Source organism: Buceros rhinoceros, unplaced genomic scaffold (genome assembly GCF_000710305.1).
Source record: "Buceros rhinoceros silvestris isolate BGI_N320 unplaced genomic scaffold, ASM71030v1 scaffold4284, whole genome shotgun sequence".
NCBI classification, from domain to species: domain Eukaryota; kingdom Metazoa; phylum Chordata; class Aves; order Bucerotiformes; family Bucerotidae; genus Buceros; species Buceros rhinoceros.
Genome location: NW_010408703.1, coordinates 43,509 through 49,804, shown reverse-complemented (window position 1 = coordinate 49,804; position 6,296 = coordinate 43,509). Strand labels below are relative to the sequence as shown.

General features: G+C 38.0%; 1 protein-coding gene across 1 annotated transcript in view; it reads left to right on the top strand.

Annotated features, from left to right (window-relative positions):
* Positions 1–6,296, top strand: part of CNTLN (centlein, centrosomal protein) — a gene marked incomplete at both ends in the record, with an annotated part of 114,803 nt that overhangs the window by 83,512 nt on the left and 24,995 nt on the right. The window lies entirely within an intron of this gene.

Sequence of the window (6,296 nt, the reverse complement as noted above, 5' to 3'; positions counted from 1 at the left end):
CTTCCCCCCTTCCCACCTCCCCCCCCCCCCCCCACCCCTTTTTTTTTTTGTCCACTTAAATCAGTGACAAGTTACAAGTTTGCTAGCACTAACAGAAACTGTATTCCATGATCTAGGGATTGTGTTAATTAATGTGGCTCTCATCTGTTGGAGGTGTCGCTCTTCATTAGCCTGTATTTTACACACTGCCGTGCTTCATTTTTGGAATGAGGTGGTGAGGGGATAACCTAGCCAGCCATCCTTGTTTGATCTCTGTGATACATACGCAATGCAGAATGCCTCAGCTCTCTTGGTTCCCTGCCCTGTCCTGCTAATCCCAGCTGAGCTCATTATGGTGTAGCCTTGCTGCTACTCCTGGAGCCAGAGCTGTCCAAGCTAATTACGGGTAGCAGCAGAGCTGCCTGTTAAGGGTCTGGTGTGGATCTGCTAACATGGTCCTTGGTAGTGACCTGCAAAAAGCACGAGGGAGTTGCTCTCTTTATTGCTGTGCACAGCCTGTCCTTTGGGTTTAGTGCTGATCCCTTCACACAGCTCTTTTAGCTGTAGTAAGTGTAAAACTTGGTGAAGGAAACTCTTACTTTGGAAAACATACAGTTTGCTGCTTTGATCTCATAATTCATAGGCTATTATACTCAGCCAGACAAAGTAAGAAAATGTCCTTTTATACTAGACAAAGGAATTTAGTATGGTATAATTAGCCCTTTGCTGATATTTAACACTTTCTGTAAGTCAAGTTGATTTTTTTTTTTAATTTAAGAATCAAGACATCATAGAAGCTTTTATTCAGATTTCATTTTTGTCAGCTTTAAAGAAAATGTGTTTTCCCAGTGGGTCACAACGTAAACTGATTTTGTTGAGCTAACATGAAGGCTGCTCTCACAGAATTTCAACAACAGCAAATTGTTTTGTAGTATGTAAGACCTTGTGTTGCCTGTAAGCTGCTTTAGCCTATTACATACAAAGTTGCCAGTAGCTGTGTTGCTTGGGGTATTCTTCTATCTGCCAGTTATAATTGTGTGCCTGTTCTTGTCACTTCATTGTCATGTCTTTGCTGTTTTGAAACTATCACAACAAATTATCTCATGTACTTCTGTTTATTTTGATTTTTAAGTAAGGAAGTGCACTTTCCTGCCATACACATAGTTGCAGTTGTAATTCCCCTTCCATCATTAATCAACATAAGCACCACAGGCAATAATATAGGCTTCTCCTTTTCACACAGGGCTGTGAGAGAGAGATTCCTTTTGTATTGTGCGCACCCTGAAGGCTGGTGCAGTTGGACTGTTTTTCTAGAGCTCCTGTGCAGTCAGTCACACTTACAGGGAATGCCCTTATGTGTGTTACATTGCCATTAAACTGGCCTTGACGAGATTGTGAAGTGGCACTGCAGTTGCATAAAACAATTGAGCTCTTTGAAATGCAGAGTTTTTATGTAAAAATTAGTTCTTAAAATAGTGCATAGTACTTAGTAAGAAGCCAGTGCACCATTGTGAGCATTAAGGTGAACTCCCTGTGTGGGTTTAGGTGCTTTTTACTGCTATAGCAGCTATTTAATAAAGATTTCGTATTAGCTTAGCTTTTTTTCAGAAAACAAGACCTCATGGTTCCTGCTTTCTTCATTCTTTGTAGAGTCAAAGCAATTGTTCTATGCCCTGTGTAGTGATATCTCACCAGTCAGCTGGCAGGAGTCTAACCAGTCCTGCCTTATCCTGCTCTCAGACTGGGTATGGTGGAGGAAAGCTAAATTTACTGTTCTGGAGTGGTGGCAGTAAGAAACACAAACCTAGTGTTTATTAGTTCCACTGCTTCTTGCATGTGTCGGGTTTTCAGTTTGTTGGTTGGTGGGGTTTTTTTTCCTAGTTTCTTTTTTTTTTCCCTAAAGAACCTGTTGAAAAAAAGCAGTTTTCATCACCTTGACAGTCTCTTTGGCTAAACAGGAAATATCTGGCCATCAGAGAGTTTTAGTTTTTTAATCTCCATTGTTGTGTGCAACATCCAAATACCACTTTTTTTTTTCTTTGTTCCTCTCAGTAGCTATATTGTGTAGCGAATTAATTTGGGACAAAGTACATTCACACTACATCAATGTTCAAATGTGTCACCTACAGAGTGTAGCCCTTCTGACATATGTCCTATCTGTGTAATCTTTCTGTTCTTCAATTTTAGGAGTGCTGGGACATAGCAGGCTTCTTACTGCATAGAACTTAAATCTGATATCTCAGAGGTCTTGTTTATTTTTTACTAAAATTAGTAATTCTATACTGCAAAGCCAAGTATAGTTAAAATAATGACATATATGTAATTTTTTTGAGGTTTTGGATGGATAAAAAGATTCTAAATCTAAAATAAGTCCTTTTGTTCAACTGAAAACTATTAGAGCATAGGTTCTGCAGCTGGTGTTAACGTGTTCTGACAGGTGCGTGATCACTGAGTGGACTGAATATTGCTCTGTGAAAATGATAAGGCTCAAGTGTGAGAACTTGAAACAGCGCAGTTCTGGGTTAAAACTACTACAGATAACTTAAAATGTAAGAAAACGGTGGCATTACATTTCCACAAGGCACTGTGTCAGCTAATTGAAACAAATATATTGTTTTCCAGTGAAGTGATCTGTCAGGGATGATCTTTAATTGTTAAGATATTTAATTTAATCTTTAATTTAATTAATTTAATCAATGGTCTTTTATTGTTAAGCTGGTCTCCACAACTTTTCTTACCTGTGCCCACCAGATCTCGTGATTTCCTATGTCCTAGCTAACAGACAAATATGGGGGCTTGCTGTGTTTTTAGAAATCAGATGTGTTGATGTTTTCTCTTTATTATTCCTTATTTAATCAGACTTCTCTTGTCTGCAGGTATTTGTTCAAAATCCGAGTAGTATTCTCAAATCTCCATAGGCAGCCTGTAGTACTTCAGTGCCTTCTCGTACATGATGAGAGTGTGTCATACTGAAAACATGCAGTTGTGCCATTAAATATTTTTCCCATAATACTAGGCAAGGAAAAGCAGAATTAAAGTTGCGTTAATGATAAAGTTGTGCGCATTGTCAAGGACAAAAATAGCAGAGGTATGTTGAAGAAAGTTAGGGAAGGACTCTTAAATTAGCCTTCCCTTTGTGTTGCTTAATGGAAGTACTGCCTACCTCGCTGCTGGATGACAGTGATTTCTGTATCTTATCTGAGTGTTATAGCAGTGAATTAATGTTCTATTGGTAAGCATGTTGCCTGTGAGAGCACTATCTTTTCCTTATCTGTATTGCCTAGACAGAAGTACTTCAGCATTGAGATGGAAATGTCTGATATATCAGTCTACAGACACACGTGGGTATATAATAATAAAGTACTAGCTATGTCTTTTTAAACTGTATGCAATGTTCATAGTAAGAAGCCTATGAACAATGTTCATAGTAAGAAGCCTTTGGTAGTACAGTCTGTACCACCAAAGCACACCAAAGCTTGTAACATAAGCTGTTAGGGTTCTATATTAAGAAAGTAACAAGGGAGTAATGAATATAGGTTTCTCTCCAACACCTTCTGTGGAGTTCCTGGGAGTTCTGCTAAGGGCAACACTGATTGATGCTTTTTGGAAACAGATGAATTTAGCATATAAAGTTACTTTTCTATTTTCTTTGCATAGTACTGATTTCGTAAGGGAGATAACAAATTTTCAGTTTAGGGATATCTTAGCTTTGCAAATAGCACATGGAACTTCAAGAACTGAGTTTTGCAAAGAAGTAGAGACATTAAGTTTTTTCAAAGATGGCAAATAATATTTTACAATGAAAATTATTAGGCAGTATTTATGTATTCTTGTCCTGTCTCTTGAACTCTTTCCTAAAGTGTACAGTTCTGGAATTCTAGAAACTCAGATGTGGAGCTAAGTGTACCTTTATCGTGGCCTGGCATGATCTTTGTGATGAAGTACTTCGCTCTCTTGCTGTATGAGGCAGAATATGCATATACATGCAGAAGTTTAGTCTGTCTTAGTGGTTTTGGATCTTTTTCTGATTTGTAAAGAATTCAGAAGTATTGTTACATTTGCTTTTGTCAAACACAATCACATGAGAATAAACATGTAATCCTTCAATATTTCCTCAAAGTCAAGTATTTCATTGCAAGAAATAATTGAAGAAATTGTTTTGCATCCTTACTTTACACTGTTGGAAACCTACTCCATACTAAAAGCCAGCTGTAGGTAATAGAGATTTTTGTGTGTTGGTCGTGTGAGATTTATACAAATGTTTTATTAAACTATTTTAGTTGCTAGTCACTAACATATCTTTGGGTTTTGAGTGACTATTAATTTGAAATATACCTCAAAACTCATTCCTGACAACTATGATGCTGTTCACTTTTTGTTAGGTGAGTAGACATTGGATTGGTGAGGGGAGTTGCTTTTAGCCTTTTTCTCTCCTGAATATGGGTTGTAAATCAGAGAGACTTTACTTAGCACCAACAGATACTGTTTCCTGCAGTTTTCATCCATCCTGTAAGTGACCGAATTGGGAAACAAGAATGATAAACACATATTTCTAGGAACTGAGTAGACAAAGTAAGATATATAGCTCAATTACTCTATATAGTCAAATATTCCATTTCCTGGGTTAATTAAGACTAGAATTTTCTTTGTGTAAACTGAAAGTTTACAATTTTCTTCCTGTAAAGAAGTTCCAGTAAATCATTCTGAATAGTTTGAATGTTCACAAAATGTAAGTAATGCCAGTACTTTTTGCATGACTCTTCTTTTGGCAGCATTATCCCAAGACATATGTAATGGTTTTTGCGGTCTCGCACAGTCTTGATCAAACACCTGCTCCCAGGTTTACTCTCATCTCCCAAGGCTGTCAGTTGACACATAAATATACGGACCCATGAAAAAAGCATGTTTTGCCCTTACTGCAAGCAAATGTTCTTGAATCATAATGCTGTAGGAACAAAGTGAAGAATTTCTGTCAGAGTAGTATTTCACATGTAAAAGTTGGATTAAGTTTCTGCCTAGCTTGGTTCTCATGACTCTAAACAGTTTTTGAGGAGTAGAAAATTCAAATCAGTGTTTGCATTATGATGTATCAGACTCCCCATCCTAATTTACAACAGCCTGTGCTTATATTTTCTGTACAGGCTTTTTACAAGGGTATGTGTAATGTGCATGTGCACTCTACTCTGGTTTTACAGAGTAGAATTTTTACCCACTTGAAGACTCATAAACAGAAAGTACAGTTCAGTTTTACTTAGCTAGAAGATCTTCCTGCGTTGATATGCTGTCTTTTTTCAAGCTCCTTTCTTTTCTGAGGGGAACAAAACACAGCTTTTCAGAAGAAAACTATCCCATTTTCTTTGCAAGGATTATTAGGCTATTTGGCTTAAGCTTTGGATAAGAAAAAATTCCCTGGCACTACTCTTACCCAGTGTTCTTAAAACTTACTTATTTTGGTTATTGTAATACACAACATTACTGTCCTTTTTTAAGGACCCCGATAAGGAGCATACAGAGCTTGCTTAACAGTCCTTTTCTGTCTGATCTTCTTCTTAATTTGGGTTTCCAGTCTTTAACAATCTTCCATGACTCTGGAGGAAAAGGCAATAGTTAACGTCTTACACTCAGAGGAAGGCTTCTCTGACTGTAGCATCTCCTGGACTAGCCCCTTATATCTGCCCACACCAGCAACAGTATGCATTAGGAGATAGTGGTTGGCTCTGCTTATTTCTCCAAAGAGTCATTCTGCTGCAGACTTACAACATGTAATCCTTGGGAAGGAGTCGGTTTCCTCAGTGGCATATTCCTTCTTATGTATTCAGCAATATTAGAAATGAGATTCTCTGCTTGGTTTTATTTTCCAGATAAAATTCCCTGGGACAAATGGAAAAAAAGTCTTACTGTTTATTTGTATGTTTATTTTAGACTGCCATGAGTCTGCTCTCTTAATTCCTTTTATCTGTATGCAGAGGAGTGTAGGAGTCTCCTGCTGGCCCTCCCTGTGAATGCTGAAGGCTGCTGCTGAGCGATGGCAGGCTTATGGGATGTGTATTACTCGGGAGGCACTGGTTTGCTAGAGGACTAACTAGAGTCCTCTGGCAGTAGGTTAACCTAGATTTGGCAACTCTTGAGGGAGGGAGCCCTTTAAATTGGTAAGTGCAGAGAGAAAATTTATGCTCTAGTTCAGGCTATCTTTCTAAATTACCTTTTCTTTAATTTTTAGACCCAAGTGCACATGTGTGTATGTACCTTAGATTTGGAGCTGTGTGGGGGCTCCTGATGGTATCTTTAGAACTGCTGACAATTAAAAATGATGAGTA